At 40.2% G+C, this 23,027-nt stretch overlaps 1 protein-coding gene across 3 annotated transcripts in view; it reads left to right on the top strand.

Moving 5' to 3' along the window:
- Nucleotides 1-23,027, top strand: part of ARVCF (ARVCF delta catenin family member) — a 247,856-nt gene that overhangs the window by 81,471 nt on the left and 143,358 nt on the right. The window contains exon 1 of one of the 3 annotated variants that reach the window (XM_050980688.1): nt 2,238-2,277. The exons of the other annotated variants lie outside the window; for them this stretch is intronic. The gene's annotated coding sequence lies outside the window, so the exon portion shown is untranslated. Of the gene's footprint in view, nt 1-2,237; nt 2,278-23,027 lie in introns of those variants that run through there. 3 annotated transcript variants of the gene reach the window in all.

The raw sequence follows: 23,027 nt of genomic DNA, 5'->3' as shown, positions 1-23,027 counted from the left end.
CTGGAGTAGGACAAGAATGAAGTGTGGTGGGGATGCAATTGTGGAACTCGCTGACTGGCAAGAAATGCTTTGCTGATAGATGCTTTACTTTCCCAGACATTTTTGCAGTGTCAGTGCCTTGATGTTCTGTTAAATTCTTTCTGAAAATATTTATCTTAATTAGTTACTATAGCTAGAGAGTAATTGTCTGATTTCTTTTTTTTTTTCTTAGTCATTTGTTGGCAAGTAAACATAAAACCACTCAGTCTTTAACAGCGCAACTGGAGTAATTAGTTACAAGTGAGAGATAACAAGCAATCTGAAAAGGCATTACAGGTTTTTCTGCACCTTTCCCATTTGAGAGCTGTAAGATAGTTGATTAAAATTAGCAATAAAAGTCTATCACTGGAGTGAAGCAGCGTTTTTGTAATGGAACACAGGTGTTTTATTAAATGTAATGCTATCCAAGCTGGTGGGTTTTCCCTCTCTCCCCTGCACCACAGGTTGTTTATCAAATGGGCAACAACCAAGGGCTGCAAGGGGACTTTGCAGGATGGCCATGAGCCTCAGCAGGCTGCAGGCTTCCCAGGATTTGGGCTGAAGCTCTGAGCTGGCAGCAGCCAGCACAAACCAGCCCTTGGTCTCCTGCCAGCAGCTGGACTGCGCCCCTGTGAGCACAGCATTGTGTGATCCAGGTGTTTGCCATAACCCTCACAGCACATCAGGGACTGGCACTGCTTGACAAATACCCTGCTCAAAGAGCCAAATGGAACACACAGATTTGTGTTTAAAAGGCAAGGAGGTTTTTTTTGTAATCAACACTGAATTTCAGGCTAAACAGGTGTGATAATCACTAGAAGACCATCAGTAATACTGTGGGTATATATTAGAGCGCTGATATTTTATATATTTATTTTGGGATCTTGAAGTAGGCAAATGCACTTTATTCCCAGGTTATATGATAAAAAAAAGATTTAACAATCCCACAGCTGTACATGAATGCTATAATGGGAGTGGGTCTTACCCAGGACATCCCAAGCCTTAGGCAGCTTGTCTTCTTGACTCTGAATCAACAACAAAAATACAGGTGAAAAAGGAGGAAAGAAGAATCAAGAGAAGTATTTTTTCCAGTAGTTTTTTCTGTTCCACGTGACACTAAATGTAAACCATTATTTCTTTCTGGCTTAATAAAATAAATAAAATTAGTTTACTTAGAGGAGATAAGTCATATTCTTATGAGACAAAAGCTAAAAAAAATTACACTTCAAAGGACGTCTTTTCTTACATCAGAGATGTCAGATTTTCTTTTTGCACCTCTGTGGTTACAGTGAGTCTGCAGGATTGAAGTGCTTTTCCTTACTTACCACTCAGGTGTTTATTTGGCTGCCTTGTGCCATCCAAAGGAGGAGCAGTGAGGAAGGCTCTCGTGATGGAGCCCTGTGTTGGTGCAAGGGCAGTGGCATGGCTGGTTTTTGGGTAAACTTCACCTGAGGGAAGCCCAGCAAGGGTGATCTGCAGGAATCAGCTGCTTGAAATGTTCTTGCTCTCGGAAAAGAGAGTAAGAGAGTGGGAAGCCAAGACAAAGGATCCTGCTGGCTAAGTTTGGGAAACGGCTAGGATAAGAATGCTTAATGATAATGCTGCATGAAGCGCTAAAAAAAAAAAAAAAAAGAGATTTTGAAAAACATTGAGTTCTTTCTGGTGAGTTTTCTGTCCTAATTTCTCTTGTTCCCTGCTGTTAGGAGAAAAAATGTCAGAAAGGATGAGGTGTATCTGTGGAACCACAGTTGACATTTTTAGAACCACTAGATGGCATTTAGACCTGAATGACTGAAAATGCTCTGGTGTGTGCTTATGAGGGAAACATTTTTTGCTTCTAAATCTAGGAGAATTAAATATATATTTGATTAAATTTTAAGTTTAGGAATGTGTGATTTATGCACATGTGAGTGGCACTGGGACAGAAATTAGGAGGATCTTTTAATGGCGTTTACCTTCAATACTGCAGTTGTGTGGGATTTTCTTGGGATTTCAGGTGGTGGTGGAATAGGTGCTGAGCTAATGCTTTTTTGTAAACCAGCATGACTCAGGAAGGGGAACCAAGGAGAGATACAAATAAAAGACTTCCACAGTATTGTGTAAATGTTATCAGTTATTCAAAAATAATCCCCTCTTCCTATTTCCCCCAGATGGAATAAAAATCTTGGTTATTTTCTTTGTTTCTCTTACAGAGTTAATATCAAAGCAAGGGAGAATTTCCATCTTAAAAGCCTCTATAAGAAAGAAAGATTATAAAAGGTACTGTGTTTCTGCAGCAGTCTCTTGAGTGTCTTGTTACTATTTCATTATGTGTGTTCTTAAATCACTATCCTTTTATTAAATTGTCTTTACACCTCAGAAATTCCTTCATTTGCATGCTATTGAAGGCCAGCTTAAATTTATGTAACATAGTGGTAGAATGGCTGAGGAGCAGAAAGAAGGGAATACCCTTATGATATCCCTTAAAACTGGAGCTAGGACAGGACCCTCTGCCTTTGTTCCTTGTGTCCAGAGCAGAGGCAGTGGCAGGGGTAGAACACAAGTGCAGCTGAGGAAAACAGGGATGGCAGTTTTCTCTTTTGTGCCTTCTCTGATCCATCTCTCCCTTTTCCAATCACCATGGAAATACTCATTCAGCTTCATTCTGACCAAGCAGGGGATGCCTCTCAACTGTGGCACTTCTTCCTGTGGGCAGGAAGGGTGAGACTCTCAGCATGTCTTTTCCTCTCTCCATGCCCTCCCTGCCAGCTCTACCTTAGTCTTTCTGGAATCCAAAGCAAATCCTCTGGTCTCCTTCTTCTGGATGACCATAAGCATTTTCAGCTGCTCTGAATTCACCTCAATATTTTGGTGTGTCTGTTTTAAATCTGGGGACTAGAAAGTGAATAATGGGATTAAATATTACTCATGTTTGTTTTCCTGAAATATTGCTTCCTTCTGTGTACCGCTTGATTTTTCTCAGTGTAGGTGGATTACAGTTTTAGCCAAGCATTCCTTGAAAATAATCCTCTGAATAACACATATCATGTTACTGATTTTTATAAAGCTTTTTCCATTTTCATTTGATTGTTTTTAGATTAAACATATATGTCAAACCAAAAAGTTTTATTGAAAATAAATAGCTCATTTAAAGTTTCAAAGCTGTTTGTAGGAAAGATTCTCAGCAGAGTTTACATTGTATTTACTGTCTGAATTGTTTGGGACTTACCTCTGTTACTTTCATGGTTTTAATGAAATGAGTTAGAAGTGTTTATTATAGCTGAAATGTATTCCTGTTTATACAGTGTAGGATTTTAATTTTAATATAATAGAGGAAATTTGCTTGAAACATTTGAAGTGGTTAGAAAGTTAATGCAAAATTCTTATTTTTCCCACTCAGCAGTTATCAGCAGGATGGTTATTAAAAAGGGATGTTTGAATAGAAAGTTGTTTCTTGAAGCAGATCTTCAGTGATTTGGAAGAAATATTTCTGCTTCCAAATAACTGTAATTAGGCACTAGTGATAAGTTTGTTCCTGGAAATAGGAAATATTCTTGATGGGGGATATAAACTAGAAAAAGCATTAAGATTTAGTCAAAGATAAAAGTGTAGGATAGGTTTGGAAGGGGTGAGATCAGAGTCTAACTGTAGCTATCAGGAAGACAATTGATACTGACCCCTTAAATCCAATATTTTTCCCAATTCCTGCTGATTTTCAGGTCAGGGTCAGCCTCAGCAGATGTGATTTAGATGTGGTAGTTGACCAGTCAAAATGGAGCTGTATGAGCAGGTCAGATTCAGAACAGGTTTCCCATGCAGGGAAGGGGGGATGTGGAGAAAGGGGATCCCTGGGATGGTGTTGGTGTTGCCAACCCAAGGCTGTGGTGACCTGTGCCAGGCTCTCTCTACCTGCAGGGCAGCCTGGACACCACATCCCAGTGCTCTGCTGGCAGCCCAAGTGCTTACTGATAGAGCCACAAACCAGTGAATAAAAAGCTCTTGTAATAAAGATATAAATCTTAGAGTTGGGAACTGATGCTTGCAGTTTTGCTCAGAGTATGGCTGCCACACTGGCAGCGTGAGCCCAGCACGGCGTTTCTGTTCTTTGAGAGGGAAGGTCAGAACAAGTAAAGCAATGCTGGAGTCTGGGTGAATCAGAGGGGTTACTGTGGCATCTTGATACACCCAGGGATATGAACCAGGCATGTCCTCAGTAGTATTCTCTGAGGGCTACTTTGGCTGTCAGTTTAAGCCCACAGAAGCCAAGATGCTTGGCTTATAGAATAGGAAATGCTTCTCAGGGATAAGGATTTGTGCCTTGAAAATTCAGCAACACCTTGCACCTGCAAGCAGAGGAGGTGAACTGGCAGCTTGGCAATGCTTCTGCCCCTCAGGCAGGAACCACCTCTGGAGCAGCACCTTTTTGCAGTGTGTAACAAAGATTGTTCTGTTGAGAGAGGTTACATGCTAAAATCCATCATAAGGAATGATGACTTTCTCCAAGACTTTCATTAAAATGTATCTGTTTTTCCTGTCTTTATGTTTATGCATGAACTGAATGATTATTCAAGACAGCAGATGAGTTAAATGCTTTTATTTTGCTCAGAAATTATTTATTAGTTCTCAAATGCATGTTTGCCTTGTAATACTAAAAAGCTGTGGTGTTAATCAGCACAAACTTGGATTGCATCCTAAACTTACTAGGGTAAAATGAACTTGGATTGCATTTTAAATTTACAGATGCTGAAACAGTGAAGGGTGTGCTCTGCACGTGCCATTGCAGAATGCAGATCAACAGTTTTGGTCTAAACAGAGTAGATTTACTTAGTGCCTCAGGCACTAACATAGCTTGGTGAAAAAAATCCTGGATTTAGAATGACACAGATGTTACTGGAGGGAATTAAAGCTAGTGGGCCTTGTTCTGTTTCTTCTGTCTTTGTTTTGCTTTAATCTCTTCATTGGTACTGTTCTGGTTTAAAGCAACATAAGGTGGAAATCTGATTGTTTTTAATGAGAGAGGTTGAAATATGGAAGAGGAATGCAGTAAGATTGGTTGGTAAGCAGCTAATGAAATTATTTTGATTTACTAGCTTCAAGAATTATACATGAACGTTGCCATTATGTTCTTCCCTGTTTATGCTGATGTTTTCAGTTCCCTGGTGGAGCAAGAGAGCAGCCACACAATCCCCTAGATGTGCTTGTGAGAGGTAAACAAGACCCATGTTCTGGAAAAGAGCTGAAGGATTTTGGTTTTGGTTCTGTTTTCCTCTTGAAAGCAGGTGAAAACCACAGGGAAGAGGCTCACTCTGAACACTTCAGACCTGTGAATTTTTTTCCTAGCAGTGCCAGTTTATTTATTGGTATAAAATGCTTTGGGAGATACTAAATATTTGATTCAGATGGGTTAGAGAATCTGTTTGTATTTGATGCACTTATTTGCATTCATCTTAAAATAGTAATTGGAAATGCCCTCATAAACCTGAGACTGGAGCCCTAGAATTAAAAAGCATTTGTTATTACCCAGGAATGTAGCTGTGCAGTTTTATTGGCCTTTCTTCTACTGTAATCTATGGATCTCATTTAGCTGCATGCAGCCCTGTTCTTCTGAAACATAAAAGGAAGGAAATCTCTCAATAGCCTGAAATCAAATTATCTCTCTGTGTAAATCTACATGTAAGACATCCAAGCCCACTTCTTTAAAGGAAAATAGTTTTACTGATAAGCAGAGCTAGACTGTGTTCTTTGGATACTAGAATTAAGTGGATTTTTTTTTTTTTTTTGTCTGCAGAGGGCTATTTATAGCATCAATTAACTCCTCATGGTTGGGATAAGTCATTTGACACATCTGTTGCTGAGCTTAAACACTCACAGTTCCGTGGGGTTACAATTGGATTTTTTTCCTCTCAAAATGTGTAATGAAAGGACAATTTTCTACCTAATGGCTCTTAGGTTGAATATGCTGCCTAAAGACGCTGCCTGATGCCTTTGGGGGCATTTGGAATGGGTGGAGCTGTTGGGCTGCCTGACTGCAGGGCTGACCTCAGCTTTGTTGCTTGCCTTTTTCTTGTTTATCTGTTTGATGATAGCACAATAGTATCTTTTATGAAAGAGTTATTCTGAGCTTCTGCAGGATTTTCCAGCCTCGCTGTAGTGTTTCAGTTACTCTATTTCACCTGTGACAAACTGGCCTGGCTTTGGGAGCTGCTGCTGGACTCTTGTTCCTGTATTTTGTACAGATTTAATGCTCCTAAATACAGGGCTGTTCTCTGCTCTAGTTCCCCACACAGAGCCAGTTTCAGTCACATTCCTGGCAGTAGCCTTTCTGTTAAAATGGAAGTCCTTTTGCATAACTCCAAACACCTGAGAGACAAGAAAAATGAGGATTCTTGTATATTGTTAAGTGAAATTTTGTAAGTGTTCGTGGAAGTAACTGCATGAGGTTATGACAAAGTCTTTATGTGTTTGGCTTATTTGCAGCCAGATTGGATTGGATATTAATGAAGCCAAGCTTTAAAATACATGGGAAAGAAGGACAGAGTGGAGTTAGGAGCTGTGCTGCTTTTGATCTTTATCCTTTTCTCTTTCTCATTGAAATAGCCCTGTTCTGAGCAAAGATGTATTGATTTTGGGTGGCTCTGCTCGCAAGGGAGGCTCTAGAGTAAGGAACTCATTTCTGTTGAAAACGTGACAGCCTCCACGGTTGATTGAAGGCCTGATGCTATTTAACAGTCACACGGGCTGTTGGAGAGGTTTTCCTTTGCTGCTGGGAAGACATTATTCCAGTGAAATAGTTGTGAAACAGACTGACTGTTGTTTCTACTTGGAGTGATCAGTGGCTGCAGGTTCTGCTGCTGAGGGTTAGGATCAGGCTGGGGTCAGAGGAAGTTGGGGACATGGAGCTGCTGCTAAAGGCAGCTGTGAGAATACTTGGAAGCCTGGATATCCACAACTCAGAAAGGGACCACAAAGTGCAGTCCATTTTTAAGCAGAGCTGCTTATTGATTTCAGCTGGGGAGACCTTTGAAAAATCGATGGCACGCAGCAGCTTTATATGCAAGGACATGTGTTCTGGGGTTAAAGTGATCGGCCTATGAACTAATCAGCCTGGTAGCAATCATGTCTGGCAAGTTCCAAGGCAGAAGGAAAGGTGTCACAGCTTTGAGATGCAGCAAATTTGCTATTCATATTCCAAGAGAGATTGCAAAGTATGATCTTGTTCATTCTAGCTTTGACTTTCAAGTTGCATCTTTTTTCTTTAGAAAAACAAAAGCTACAGAGGGAGATATATAAAAAGCTTTTGGCAGTATGTAAACATGGGCCTGATTATTATGAGGTATAGTATTAAACAACTAGAATTGCTGAAGTAATCAAAATATTCTGATTTTCCACGAGAAACCACCTCTGCCTTGTTCAGTCTTTTGGTATTTTTAAGATTATTACAAAAACTATTCCACCTGGACACTCGTTTGGAAATATTTGGGGAGTGTTTGTTTACACAGAGAATTTACAGTGCACACTGTGAATTTATAGACTATCACATACCCCATTAAACCTTAGTGTGGACACTTAGTAGGTGTGAAGTAATATGCTGCCATTTTGCTGTGCTGTTTTATGCTTAATTAACACAAACACTGATCTCTGAAGGAAGTGTGGCATAATGAGTGCTGTGATGGAGGAGTTCAGCTTATTCAGTGTGGACAAGTCCTTAGGTCCCAGAGAGCAAGTGCTCTGCTTCAGAAAGGTGCTCTTTGCTGCTCTGGTCTATAAATGACAAATTTAGGAAAAAATTGATTTTTTTTTTTTACATTGGGTAAAAGTAACCATAGGCTAAAACTTTTACTTTAAAAATTGTCCTTGTAAAAATATTTCAGTTTCAATTTTAGAGCATAAAAGTGAATTATTTATGCTATTATATATATGCAGTTGTGAGAAGATGTTCTGTATTTCTATAATTTATTTCCTTTTCCATTTGGAAGAATATAGCAGTTGAAATTTACCTTACTGGGAAAGAGGGCTACAATATAATTAAAGCTGTGTAGACACACTGTATCAGCAAGCCCTGAAAACACTGTGTGAAATTTTGCAATGAAAACCTGAAAAACTCTAGTAGCAAAGTGCTGAAGTGAGGAATCTTTATCAAAGGAAGCTGTAGAAAGCAGACTGGTCATCATTTAAACATGCAATGATTAATATATAGAGATTGAATTAGATATAAGAAAATTTTGGGGTTTTTTTTCTTTTTTCTGGGAACTGTATCTTTCTGAGGTATTACAGTATGATTCCAGTGCTTTTAACTAAAAGGATAATTAAATTACTTCTTTTTAAATGGACTCGGTACCATTTTGGTAAGATTGGAGATGCTGCGGTGCCATTGACCAGAGCCAATTCTGTAGTGAGTTAAGTTTTGGAACTGTATTGCCTTTATAAGCATATGTTTGGATGCTTTTGTTGATGTTGCTTAACCCAGTTCATAGTATGATAATCTGCAAATTTATTCGTAGGATTTATTTATTTATTTATTTATCCAGAATTGCCCCTGCTGGATGATCAGATGAGATTTTTTATTAATGTAAAAGCTCAAATATTTCACATTGACATTTTTTTCTGCAGTAATGGAAGTGGTGAGCTGCAGCATTCATTGCAGTGTCCTTAAGCTGCAAAGTTCCTTCTCAAGGAGTTCTCCTGTTACCATTTCCACTGTTCTCGTTCATTCCCTGGTTTAAACTTTGTTTCACAGACTGCCTCTGTCCAAAGGAACACAAAAACCCTGACCAGCTTTTTTGTTGTTTCTTTTGACACCAGCACAGCGTGTCTGTCTGTGCCTACCAGAGAACTATATTGAAATAGCTTTCTTTGTGAACTCCTCATTGCTATTCATTGGTGGAGGTTGTCACGTAAGGGTCAAATTAGAACTCAGTCAACCACAGCAGTGAGGGGACCCAGGCTCAAGATAGATTTCAGCAGAAGGTCTGAGAAGCACTTTATTTAGAATGTGTTACATGTATTTTATATATATGTGTGTCCAAAGTGTTATTCTTTTATCCCTAGAAACCCAGTTATGTTTAATTTACTCTCTCTGGTCATTTACTTGAGAATTAGTCTTTCTCTCACTCTGCCTCCTGACTTTCCTCTTTAGGCATATCTATGCACAGTTTTGTTACAGCTATGTAAGTTTTGAGCATAGAGTTTTCTTCTGTTAGTTTAAGAAAAAATGAGATTTCTGGCATGATGGTTCTGTGCCCCTTGAGGTTGGATCCATGCAAAGAAAGGATCATATTTCTGGTAATTTGGCTCAAACACAAGAAATTGTGTTTATGCTGGCTTCAGGAAGGCAGACTATACCTGGTCAAGCAAAAAAATTTGCCAGGGCAACATTCCTCTTTGAAAATGTTCTAAAACGTTTGAACCAGCAATGTGAGTTTGTACTGGCTCTGCATTTTGTGCCATGTGGTTGCAGCATTTTTGATGTGGTAGCTGCAGACTGGCAGTGCTGCCTCACAGAATCATGCCTTCACCAAATGGGTTCTGTTCTGTACATTCTCCAGTAAAAACAGGGACTAAATTGGCAGCTGCTGACCCAGAGATGTTTCAGTGGTAGATGTTTTAAGACTAAATAAATCAGGGATTTACTGAGCTACACAGATGACCTGATATCCCAAAAGCTTCTTTTGCTTTGGTTTCATACAGGATCAGGTGGGTACACGTACACACAGGAGAACAAGCTATTGTGCTATGTGCATCTTTTAGAAATCAATGTCCCCTCTCTAACAGGGATCAGTGAAATGATCTTGAACCATTTGGGGCTTGTATATCTGACAGGGGCCTAAAGTTGTGTGCCCAAATAACAGCTCTCATTTCTGAGAGCATCCTGTTAGGTCTCTGTGTTTTAAATTGCCTGTCTACAACATCCAGCTTTGCAACATTCCATCATCCTCCTTCCAGTCTAGAGTTTTCCCTGATTTAGGACATTAACTGTAAATCTCACAGGAACATGCAAGTATTGATCACTGATAACAAATTGGATTAATCAGGGTGGGTTTTTTTTTTTCCTTAGGAGTCTCAGGATTGGCTTCTCTGAACATTATTTCTTTTAGTACAAGTTAGGAGGAAAAACAGTGCAATAAATAATTTCTACAACACAGAGGAATCTGGGAGCTGACTATGTATAGAAGGGGCTGTAATACCTTATTAACTAACTCTGTCTCTCTTTCCTCTCTCTTGTAGCTGATTCTTCTTGAGGCTGCTCTCCTGCTTTGTCTGTCCTGTTCTGTTCTTAGTGGGTGATGTCCCAGCAGCTCTAACCCTCAGACTTCAGCACCTCTCTAGGTGTGTATGGCTCAGTTTTCTCTGCATGCTTTCTGGTGTCGCATGGGGGGCAGCACTCATGTTATGCTACTCATCTCTCGTGGCACTTGAGGCTGAGAATGTCATTAGCATGTGTTATGCTTCAGTTCCATGGATTGTTTAAGCCCCATTTTTGCTTTTATTCTGCTGGTTTTCTTCCCTGGAGAAGCACAAAGCTGCTGTTTCCATGCACACTCACAGGCCTTCGTGCTTGCTCCTGCAGCTGCCTAGCAGCACAATGAACGAGCTTCTTGATGCCCATAGAAAGATCTCTTGCCAGCAGGACTGATGGACTTGGACTGGTCTTGGATAGAGCAGTAGTGGGGGAGCTGAGTTCAGCATCCAGACTGCTGCATGAGAGCAATCCCTGTGAGCCTCTTCCCCTGTGGCTGAGAGCAGCCTGAGCCTCTCCTGCAGCTGAGAGCAGCCTGTGCCGTGCTGTGCTTTGCTCTCCAAAGGCAGTTCACTCAGACCCCATCTCCTTAGGAACACACAGGACTTTGAAGTGCAGGGGATTTGAGGTTCTCCATGACTGTTAGGATTCAGGTGCCCAAATCTCACAGAACTTGACCCCTCTTAATCTGAAGGGCTCTTCAAAAACTCTTGACTGTCAGTTACATCCTATAATAGCAAAATTAGCATGCAGAGTTGACTCACGTTTTTTGTGGAGCACCAAGTGACCCTTGGAGTCTTGGGAGTGTTTCCAAGAGCCTCAGACTGGGGTGTGAGCTGGGGTATTAGCAGTGAGCAGGAGCCCTGTTTTGGCCCTTTGCACTGGGGTGATTTTCATCCTGGGTGAGCACTCAGGTGGTATTGACTCAGAAGGGGCCTTTTGATGCATCAGTGGAACAGTCAGAATAAACACCTCCCCTTACTCTGCTCTGACCCCAGTGCAGCACTAATGTATTTAGAGTCACGTAGGCAGGAGAGAGAGATTTGCTGCTGTCAGCGTAGCCTTTGATACTCTGTAGGCAACTGTTTGCTGTGTTTAGAAGTGCAGCCTAAGGAATAATTTTTACCTGGCTGCTCTGGGTCTAATATTTTCATTTACTGATACCCTTTTCAATGCACTTTAATTTATTTATGAATGGTAGCAAATTGCAAGTGGCAACCTGAGTAACTGACTCATGAGTCAGTACTTTTATTTTTCTCCTCCAGTCTAGACTGCTGATAATGTAAATTGTTGAAACCCTGGGTTAATAATTAGGGGTGCAGTCAACAGCAAGCAAGTATTCATCTGCTAATAAAACATTTGAAATGTCTTGTCTTCGTCCAACAATACTTAAAAGGTAGTTATTGGTCCTACTGCTGTTTTGCATAGTAGTTAGGATTTTTGTGGTCACCAATTGTGCATCTGAAAATTTATACAGTTTATTTTCTGCCTGTGTTTTTCTTTGCAAAGAGAAAAGAAGCATAGTATTTATGGTTATAATGAAGTTAACACTGTACTTCCTTCAGGGAGATCTCTCTATAGAATTGTACCATTTATAAAACCCAAATTTTCTAGGTTTTCTCATGTGTGGCATCAAGGGCTTATATCTCATTAAGGATTTTCTGCACAAGATCTTTGTCACATTATCAAAATGTGATTTGAAAGTTATATACCAGCTCAGTCATCAACTTGATTTTTATTATGAAAGCTGTAGCTGCTTCTGAAGAGGAACTTCTTGATTTTTCTTGCACTGTTGCTAATGCTTTTTCTCAGAACAGAAACTTGCATTATATGTTCTACAAGAAACCGGTTTGTTTTAAATTTAGTTACTGCAGATAACATCTTGTCATCTTTTTTCTACATCCCTGTTGGATTTACTTTTTGAAATCAGTCCACAGACATACCCAGCCTGTGGGACCCCCAAAAGATGACTTTTGTGTCATATCATGATTGCATGTGAGAAAGAGCAGTTTTAGCTGCAGACAGGTCCTGAAAGCTGGGCCCCTGTGAAGAGCTGAATTCCTGCTCTGCAGCGCCTCAAAGGAGCCTGTCTGCATTTGTTAATCCTGACTGATCCAGACTCTTCTTGGGCCTGGAATATCCCCTTGTGAGATGTATTTGGTCTGTGGCAGCCATGCTGTTGGTCTGCTCTAGCCTGAGGGCAGTGATGATCAGTAACCCAGGGGTTGTCTTTAGGAATGTATGGCTAGAAATGCCACCCCCACCCACAGGTCTGTTTCTTCCAAAATCTGACTTGTGCCCAGGTCTTTGCAGTCCTGCTCTTTCACACTCCAGGAGTCTGTGAGCATGCCTGCAACTCCTGGGAGCAGTGACAACAAACAGAGCTGTCTCCATCTGTGCAAAAGCAGGGAAGCACAAAAGCAGAAATGTGGAACTTGGCTTCACACAAGCCAGCTGAGGTCCGGAAAGTCTGGCTGTGTTCATGTCTAGCTGTGCCAGGGCTAAATCATGCTGAGACAGAGCAGGTGAGTCTTCCTGTGACTTCCCATGAATCATACTATCATTTTAGAGGGTTGTGATTCTCCTTTGCAGAAACCAATATACTCTCTGAAGTTTTTATAGACTTTTAATAATCTATTGGAAGGTCTCAGAAGTTGGCAGTTTGGTCTGTGTTTGAGTTGTCTGTGACATCTGGAAAACCCTTTGGTGGTTTTTGGTTTTCTTTCAGAATTTCAATAGAAGTTAAATCAATGTATAATTGACAAAACTCACTTCTGCCTACTGGTCTGCAAACATGAAAGGCTCAAGTCATGATTATAAGTAAACATTATGAGATTAATACATGATAATCCTTACACTGTTCCTAACATGATTTTATATTACTCTATTCCTTTTGACAGCAACTCTCTAAGGGTTAACAATGAACCCAGAGCTACTGGCAGGTTATTCCCCATGAAATCAGGGTGTATATCATTGGATTTGGGTCTGTCACTCCTGCCCCCTTGTCTTTTTGGCCTGTTGGGTGATTTTCAGCCATATTTGACAAAAGCAAGGAGACTTTGAGCCTGCTTAGGAGTCCCCAACAAACTGTGTAAAAACATGCAGCTTAATCACTACTAATACTCCTCTTTGGGAACATAAGAGTATTATGACCACATTATTAGGAGCTACTAAAGAATCTGCACAGGAGAGACACCTGATAAATGTAACAGTCATCTAAAATGAATCAGTCAAGAGTGTGCATCATCTAAAGGCACTGAATGATGAATTCCAAAGCATCAGGAATCAGGGAACTATCTGTGCTCATGGAAATCCTTGTTGATAGATTGAAAACAAAGAAACTTTGGCAGCAAATCAAGGGACAATTTCTCAGGACTTAAGTCGCAGCACAGAACATGAACAGTTCTTGAATTACAGGAGCCTGAGACAGTTCTGCCTCTGCTTGTCTCAGAGGTGCTTTAAGTAGTTTAGTAGTAAAGGGGTTACTTGTTTAACTTTGATGAAGGATTCTGTTGAGGCCATAATTTATGTTTATATTATATGGCTGATTTCATACTCCTAGTAAGATGTTTTTAGTGGTGTTCAGGTCACAGATCTGTGGAATCAGTGGGGAGTTCTACTGCATGTACCATACAGGTGAAGATAGGGTTTCAAATGGGTTGTTTCATAACTCTGCTAGGGAAGACATAAGGCAGAAGTTCTGACCTACCTGGTTGATTTCTGAGTTGCTTTTTCTGCATTGAAAGACAAGCAGTCCTGTGTGTTTTCCATGGAAGATGTTTGCTTTTTCATTTGCATTATTAGCAAACGGCTGCATGAGGGATTGTTTCATTGACTGAAATCATCAAGCATTTCAACTGCAATTGCACACTCTGCATTTAAAATTGTTTTCCATGTTACAGTGTGCTGCTGTAATTTAAATATGAAAGCTCTTTTCAGCTACTGTCTGTTAAATTTGGAGGGGTTTGGAAAAAATAGACACAACTGTTTTCTTCTACCATGAAGTTTCTGTCCTTAATAATGTTAAACTTCTCACTTATGCTGTTAAAGACAAAAATTCCAGGTGTCTGTAGTGAGAATGTTCCTCTTTCCCTCTATAGCCATATCTTTTTTTATGTATTTCTTTTAAGTACATTATTATTTGCACAGTGAAATTAGCTCTGCAAGAGGGATGAAAACCCTTGTCAGAGCAGTTTTAGCAAAAAGATCAAACGAATTAAATACAAATTCTCTCAAAGGTGAGCGTTTTTTTTTTCTTTTTTGAACGGAGAAGTCTTAGATTAATTACTTTTAATTTAAAATCAGATCAATGGATGGAAAGATGGATGCTTTTCAAAGAGCACTGCAGTTTGCTGCTTAGAGTGATCATCATTTTAGCAAGGTGACTAACGATATGCATTTTTATCTTTAACCTCTGACCCGTGCCCTCCCCACCCTTTACCTAACCCTTTCCATTGCCCCGGTCAGTTAACAGGCAGGAAGCATTTGAAAGCAGTCATGGATGACTATGATATCAGGTCTGCTGCCAGCATTTTAGCATCTGTTAAAGAGCAAGAAGCTCGTTTCGAGCGGCTCACCCGCGCACTTGAGGAAGAGCGGCGCAATGTCTCCCTGCAACTCGAGCGTGCCAATCAGCCCGCAGACCGCATGAGCATTTGCAACATTGGCAATGGTCAGCCCCTGGCAACCGCCTGGCAGCAGCTCGTACTGCAGGTAAAGCCTGCTCCTTTCACTGTCACTAGAGTCCACCCCTAGCACAGTGTCCATCCCAGCCAGTCAGTGCATCGTGTGTTGTCAGCATTTCATTAGTGTGTGCTGTGTCTTCTGATAGCCCGGAGCTGGGGTGCGGCGTGGGTGCTTCATCGGCCTTGCAAGGTGCTCCTGCTCTTAGCTCCTGGGATACTTTTAAAAGTATGTGCATACTTGGGTAAAAACCCAAAGAAGGGATCTTCACACCCTCCTCTAATCTATGCACTTGCTGTAAGTCTGGTGATGTGCTGGTGATTGTAAAAGAAGGCTGAATCATAATCTCCATAGCAAACAAAATTTCCATTAGAAATAGCTGGACTTTGAATAGAGGGAGCAGCATGAAAAGCAGGGATTTCCCTCCTGCAAAGCCTTATTGTTTGTGTAGGGAGGACTTCATCATTTGTTTCTCATGTGCAGTGAATTGATAGACTATTTTAATGATGCAAACTGGCTTTGTGGGTAGCTTTAGATTTCCAAATATTGTTTTGCTTGATACACATTCTTTAACTGTTTAAATGTGCAATGAAAAACTACTCATGTGTCTAAATTACTTCAGCTCTCAAACCCCTCTGACACACAAGGTAAGTCATGCAGAAGCAATAGTACCATTTGTGAAGGTCTGTTTCCTAAGAAAACATTGTTCAATTCAGAAGGAAGCTCTGGGCTATGGGGATTCCAGAAGTTGTTTCCCAGTTATACCAGACTGTTTTACAATTACACTTGCATTGCACTGTATTGAGGCAGACTTTACCTTATATTATGGCAGAACTGTTTTTCTAGTAACAGCTGCCATGTTTTTTTCATGTAGATGCCTGAATTTGGAATTCCATGTGAAAGGAACAGCCTGCACTGGTCAGGGTAAAAATCTGACCATGTCTGGTAGGAGCTTAGGTGGTTATCCTCTGATGAGCAGCTGGGCTGGGAGAGGGGAGTTGTTCTTACGTATTTTTTATAGGAAAAGGACAAGTTCACCTTCACTTTTTCTGAATGACTTTGTGTAAAGTGCCTGATTAATAGCTTCAGAATGAAATTCCTTATCCACAAAACTGATGAAGCATGAGTTTTCTGCAGTGTAATGGCTTAAGGTCTAACCACTTCCAAGAAAACTTAATAAAAGAGTTTTAAGTTCCAGGGGTCTACGTGACTCTTATGGAGAAACAGCCCCTCTAAGTGACCCCAGGCTGAATCTGTGTATGCTCAGCTCCCTGCCACTCGGTGGGGGGAGCTTTATTAAACTGATAATTAGCACTGAGGTTTTTAGAGTGCCTTGTATATGAAATAAAATGGTTAAATAGCTAGATATGCACAATTAAGAATCAATGTAAGGTTAGTTGTGTGAATTTTCATAAAATATACCGAGGGCCAAATTCCTCCCTGACTTACTAGAATTAAAAAGTGTTTAACTGAAGGGTGAAAGCTATACCTTCAGTCTTATGCAGAATATATAATATTTTCCTCTCTGGTGTTCTGTGTTGCATTTCGTTGTGCAGAGTACACAAAGCAAAAGGCTGTCTGTGCTCTGCTGTCTGTGGGGATTGCTCACACCCTGCAGTGAAATCCACCTCTCTGAGGCTGTTCCAGTGAGCACTGGCTGAGTGCTGCAGATCACCCCAGTCAACTGCTTGTTTTAAGGAATATTGCAAAGTAACTCAAGTAGCAGCTTTCCCATTTGGAACTTGTGTGGTGAATACACATAATCTAGTTATTCTGTGTAGAATTTGGACAAAAGAAATGAGGGTTAGCTCGATTTTATGAGAATGACAGATAATCTTTAATTACCTTCACAACTAGGCATCAGTTTTCCATGTTGTTTGTTTGTCAAAGTGGAATCTGCCAAAGGGATTTGTTAGGGATGTGTGTATAGTCAGGGCTTTGTAAATAGAGTCTCTCACAACTTCTTGTTGAATATAGAATCCCACACTTACTCCCTTCTTAGAACAGAAAATTAAGCCTTTTTTTTCCCCTTTTCATTTTAGACATGGAAAAGTACTATATATGTGGGCAATGTGCCAGGACTGTAACAGTGTTCTGAAGTTCTCAAAAGACAAAATCAAGGTCTTATGAAAATATTGATTCTAATTAATGAATACTGGAACTCTTATTTTCATTTTAATTTTTTTTTAAAATAGCAGCTTTAAACTCATTCCATAACAATAACTCCTTGTCCTAGACAGCTCAGTTAGCCACTTGCTGGTGAGTTATGCCTGTTCAGTATGAATTTCAAATACTGGAATGGAACATATGAACTCTGGTGCACTTGCTGATTTTTTCTGTGAGTGTCTATGCCATTGTGTCTTGTGGCCTTTAAAGAGAAATAGCAGATCTGCAGATGAGGTCAGGGATGTGCTGTAATTGCCAAAAAGTGTGTGCAGAGGCTTCTTGACTTTGGGATAAGTGTAGATATTTTTTAATAAAAATTACCTTAAACCTTAAAAATTACCTTTTCATGAGAGAGGTTGATTACTTGAACAATCTAAACAAATCATGAATGGTTTGTTCAGATATTAGTTAGAAATAGCTGAGATTATTCTTTAAGAGGAAGCTTTCTCAGAGGAGGGGTTTCTGGGAAACACTGTCCTCACAATGAGAAGTCCTAAGAGTTGTTGAAATGTCTCTCATTAATATTAGTGAGAGTCTGTTACTCAGGTAGTGGCCAAGGCGTTTGTGTTCTCATAGCCCACTGCAGAAGGCAGTGCCTGCCAAAGCTCCAGGCTCTGCAGAGGTTTGTACCCATCTGTGTTCCTGCAGGAGGCTGTGAGCAGCTCCTGCCATAGGGACAGTCCCCTTTAACCCACACAGGCTCTGGTGAGTGAGGACAAAAGTGCTTTTTGTGCTTAATGTGCTTGAACGATGGGTAAATGTAACTTCTGCTCTGTGCAGCTTCCCCAGGCTTCTACTGGAGCTGCAATTAGAGTTTGTTGCTGAGTGTGCAGCCAGTGACATGAATTAGGGTGTTTCAACTCCAGAACTTTGGGAAGATAGCAGCTTTATACATGTGTTACTGCAGATTCTGAAGGGTCAGATAAAGTGCTCTTTCATACTAAGAACCCTCTGGACAAAAGGTCATTAGTTACACAGTGGAAACCTTGGCATTAGTCTGGAAAATGTAACATTTAATGAAACTTTGGCCACAGATCTTTTATCAGTGTAATAAAATCTCCTAAAACTCACTGCAGGTTTTAACGATGTTCTTGACTGTCTCTGGCCTTTAGTGGTGGGAGCCACCTGGCTGGTCACTGCTGTTGGGTTTTGGAAGGGAAACTCTGGTTGTACTAAAGACAGAAGTTAATGTGTATTTGTGTTTGCTTCTCTGACTTTTGAGGTAAATCATGTACATTGGTTATTACAGTATTTCAGGCCGTGAGAGTCTTGGCAGTCTTTGCCCCTTTTCCAGGACAAGCACTATCCAATAAGTCACTGGTGAGTAGCACCCATCACATGTCTTCTACATGTTCAAGTATGTGTAGTTGATAATGTTTTTTACAAGCCTGAGAAATCTTACTGCTCTTCATGTATGAAGTATAGTTTAATCTGCCTGGTTTCCAAGTCAGCCTTCTGCTGCTCTTCACGTGGGAACTGAAGTTGGGCAGGAAGGAGATGCAGACATGCCCATGTGGGGTATGTACTGTGACAGGCTGACACAGAGATGCACTATTACCACCACAAAACATAACTTACTACTAATAAAGAGTACTCTTTTTAATATATATATATATGTGTGTGTGTGTGTGTGTGTGTGTATGTATGTATGTATATACACTTTTATTAAAACGTTAGACATGTGATGCTTATTAAACACAAGGCTGTATCCTGGCTTGGTTTAAACTGGCATGGCTCCATGGGTTTCAGAGAAGCTCTGTCAAATCTGATCATCTGGGGAGCTGAACAAGGTTTGCATTCAAAGATTGTTTCCCATCAGTATGTGGTGACAACTTCCATTCCTGTTAATGTTGCATAACCAAAACAAAGTGCAGCATTCAATAAACTCCTGTTGCCAGCTAAAGCACTGTAACAATACTTGAACTTCAGAGATTCTGTAGTGCCCTATAGGGATTTGAGAGGGGTCTTCTGAGTCATAAAAAGACATTATCCCCCTTCTTACAGGTAGGAAAGCTGTGGGAATTGCCAAATCTCACATGGTACAAATAACAGAAATCAGCCCTTTACATGCTGGTGCAGGGTGTTGCTTGGCAGATATATTGACTCTGGTGTGCCTGTGAAAAGTAACATGGGTTGATCTGAGAAGTCTTCACACTCACAGAATCATCCAGTAATTACAAAGTTACTACATCTGACTATAACTGTGATTCTTTTAGGTTCCTGGTGGTGGGTTTGTTGGGGTGTTCTTATAGAAAAAGTGAACCAAATTAATAAAATTATAGTTTTCCTTCACTTTGCAAATATTATTATAGCTGTTCAAGGAAAATTAGCTTATGGAAAAAAACTACAGAATATTTTCATAGTTACAGTTTGGATCATTTATGTATCAGCTTATGTTCCAGAGAAATAACACCTGCTTGAAAACAAACAACCACATTTGACTTATTTTTCTTTTTCAGGCAGGTATTTTTAAGCCATAATTAAATACCAATATTCTTCAATCTTTTTGTTAATCTGAGGTACCTGTGACTTCTGCCAAAACAGAAGTTTTGACATTTTGTGAATTGAGGATTATTTTCAAATATAAGGTGAACTCTAAAGCACACCAGAACACATGGTGAGAATTAAAAAAAAAAAAAATACAAGAAGATTAGGTCAAATTGCTTTACTAAGAAAATACCATCAAGTTAACCTTTCTGAGTCAGCCTAGGCAACAATAGCACTTCTGTCTGTATTTCATTACTTTTATTTAAGATTCTCTGCTCCACACTGACGTAGTACAGACTGCTAGAACACAGAGACTGTTTCCAGTGCTTTGATAGTAAGAACATGGGTGCATTAATATTGTATATAATAGTTGATTTAATATTGCATGTATGTTTAAAAATACCCAGAAAAGAAGCAAAAATGGGTTCTGAGCTTCACCGAATCTTCACCTTGCCTTTTTTCTCTCTTCTGCATCTCATACAGAATGCAGTTCCACCTTTGTGTGTAAAGTTTCATGGAATTAGTTTGAGTTTGTAGTGCTTCTTGGCTTCCTGTGTTATATAACATATTTGTGCTCACATTAAGGGACTGACAGCATGGAAAATTCCTTTTTTTTTTTGCCTTACAGGTAAGGTCAGGTACAGACAACAATGCTGTCAGTTCATGACAGCTCCCTGGTGTTACAGTACTATTTCCTGCTGCATTGCCAAATACCAAGGGGAGAACTCACTGGTAGTTAACCCATGGATGTTCTCCTTCTGCCAGTAGTGATAAGCAGCAAAATGTTGAAAGAACTTGCAAGGATAATCCTAATTCCTTTATAGACCCAGTGGAACCCATAGAAATGTACATTCTGCTTTGGGGTACAGCATGGTTTGGTGTCAGTCACCTCACACCCCATCTGTGGCTGCTGCTGCCCCTGCCCAGCTCCCCTCACTCTGTAACTTGGCTCCTGTTCCTTGGCCTGCAGGTTCCTGGCACTTACAGGGGCACTCACTCTGCCCTCAGCCTGACCCTGCACACTCAGTGTGAGCAGAGTTACTGAGCATCTAGGAGTGACCTGGGTCAGGTTTCAGCTTCTACATATGTGCAACTATTCAAAGGCTCCAGGGGGAAGGAGGAGGGAGATTTGGGAATATGATTCCCATGGGAGAATGAGTTCTTAGATCAGAATTCAGTGTGAGCTGAGAGGTACTTACACTGCCTAGGGATTCCAGCAGTTAGGAACTGCACCAGGAGCCATTACTCAGCTACTTTGCAGGGAGATGTGTCCCTGTTCCTGGCTTCTCCTGTGCTGGACATGATAATAATTGCATTTAGCTTGCAGGCTGGAACTTTGAACATCTTTTCTATGGATGTTGTCCCATCTCTGTGAAAGCATCAGCTCCTGGTTCAGAGTGAGAGCCAGGACCTTTGCCTGATAGCTGAGCAGCAGTGGAAGCTGAAGCAGGAGCTGGTGCTCCTCGGGCCCAAAACCCTGCAGCTGGCTTGGGACAGTGCTGCTGCCAGAGCAGGAGCTCTCCTGGAATCACTGCAGGTGTCAGCTAGAGACTTCACAGAGTGGTGACAGTGTGACATGTGACACCACTGAGGAGCTCCTATTGTTTGCCTTTATGCTGGGATGACCCAAATTCCAAAGGAAATCCTACAACCTGCTTCATGCATTGCAGGAGGAATTCCCTAGCAGAAGCCAAATAGAAAAAAAAAAAAAAAAAAAAGTTTGTGCAACAGGCATCTTGGTATATATCCCATGGGAGGCTCTGAAAATGGACTCAAGTGGCATTCCAGCAAGAATTTACATTTCCTTGTTCTTCTGTTTCTTGAATAGTCTCACCCTTGTGATTATCTTTCAGTCTTCATTTAAGGCCTTAGATGGTAAAAACACAGATACCAGGGAATGGGAATAATAGTATCAATTTCAGCCACAGTTAAGAAGCTTTGACCAGCTGAATCAGAAGCTGTGCAGTTCTTTCCAGAAGGGATTTATTTGATAAGCAAACTATTTAAACCCCACTTAGGAGAGTTATTTGGGGCTCAGAACTGCTGGCAGGCAGCTGAATCCACTCAAAATCTGATGTGTTATCTGAGAAGTATTTGTATAAAACTTTGTCAGCAAGTCTAGTTTAAAAAGTAGATTCCAAATGATTCAATAAAAAATAAAAAGGGACCCCAGCAATTGAGAAACTGACCCTCTGTCTGGAGGGAGAATGACTTGATTCTTTATAAGATTTGGGGTTTTTTCAAAACTTAATTACATACCATTTTATAGCTTTACATGTGCAGGTTGAAAATATACTTCCAGCTCCAAAAATCACACCTTTGCAGAAATGTCATTTTTCTCTCTGTCATCAAAAGTACCTCACATTCACATCTCACACTTCATCTGTTAAGTATGTGCTGTGCAACTCTCTGTGGGAACTGCTGAATTCCAAAGTGCCATCTAATGTTTGTCTGCAGGACAGCAGCTGCTCTACAGGAATGATGGTAATAGTGCAAGGCAATGGCCATGTTTGCCCTAAGCATCTCAAATATTTTTGCAGTTTCATTTGCCTTGATGGTTCCAATTCCTTTTGTTTAGTGTAAATTTTTACTGAATGAGGTTTTGAAAGCAACTGAAAAGCAAGGATTTTCTTACTTTCTTGGACAAGACTTGCTAAAGAATGACTTTTCACAACTGTTAGCCTTTCTGGCCTGGAGCTGTGCCAGGTTTTAATTAAAAATATTTAAATTGAATGACAAATTCACTGTTCCATAGTAATTTTCCATGATTTTATATTGCTTTACTAATAGAACTATGTTTTCTTCTAGGAGAACATATAAGAGGAATACATTAAAATTAAATTCTGATTGCAGTGCATTCTCATTATGTAAACAGGCATCTAGGCTTTCTTTGCATGTTGTCTCTGAGAGTTACAACATCAGCAAGTGTAACAGCAAGTAATTATTAAAAAAGTCTTAAAACAGGAACATTAAAATGTAAACATTAAAGAGTAGGATCAGGTTTAACAGGATTTTTTTAAAAAACAACTTTCTAGTCCCATTTACCATATTTGCTTCTTGATAATTAACATGAATCATCTTACATTAAAGTTGTGATTTATTTTTCATGTCCTGCTGCTTGTTTGTTTCTCAGTTCAGGCAGCAGAACATAATTAATTGTCCTGACTTTTTAAGATTTTTTAGTTGTCCTACATTTTAGTTCCCAAGCAAATGACTGTATTAGTTTAGTTGGATTGTTCAGGAAGAAAGATCTTAAACCATCACAAAATCTTTTTGCACTGGATCTCCCACTGTAATGAAAAGATTTTGTTCCTAATGCAGTCCTTGATCGGTAGGGGTGCAGCGAGGCAGTTTCATCCCTGCCAGGCGTTGCCCAGGAGCTGGTCAGCCTTTGTGAGCCTCTTCCCTCCCACAGCCACATGTGGCTGCACAAAGGTTCTGAAGAAACTTTAAAACC

The sequence above is a fragment of the Serinus canaria genome, chromosome 15 (genome assembly GCF_022539315.1).
Source record: "Serinus canaria isolate serCan28SL12 chromosome 15, serCan2020, whole genome shotgun sequence".
Classification (NCBI taxonomy): Eukaryota; Metazoa; Chordata; class Aves; order Passeriformes; family Fringillidae; genus Serinus; species Serinus canaria.
This window is presented reverse-complemented; position numbering and strand designations above follow the sequence as displayed.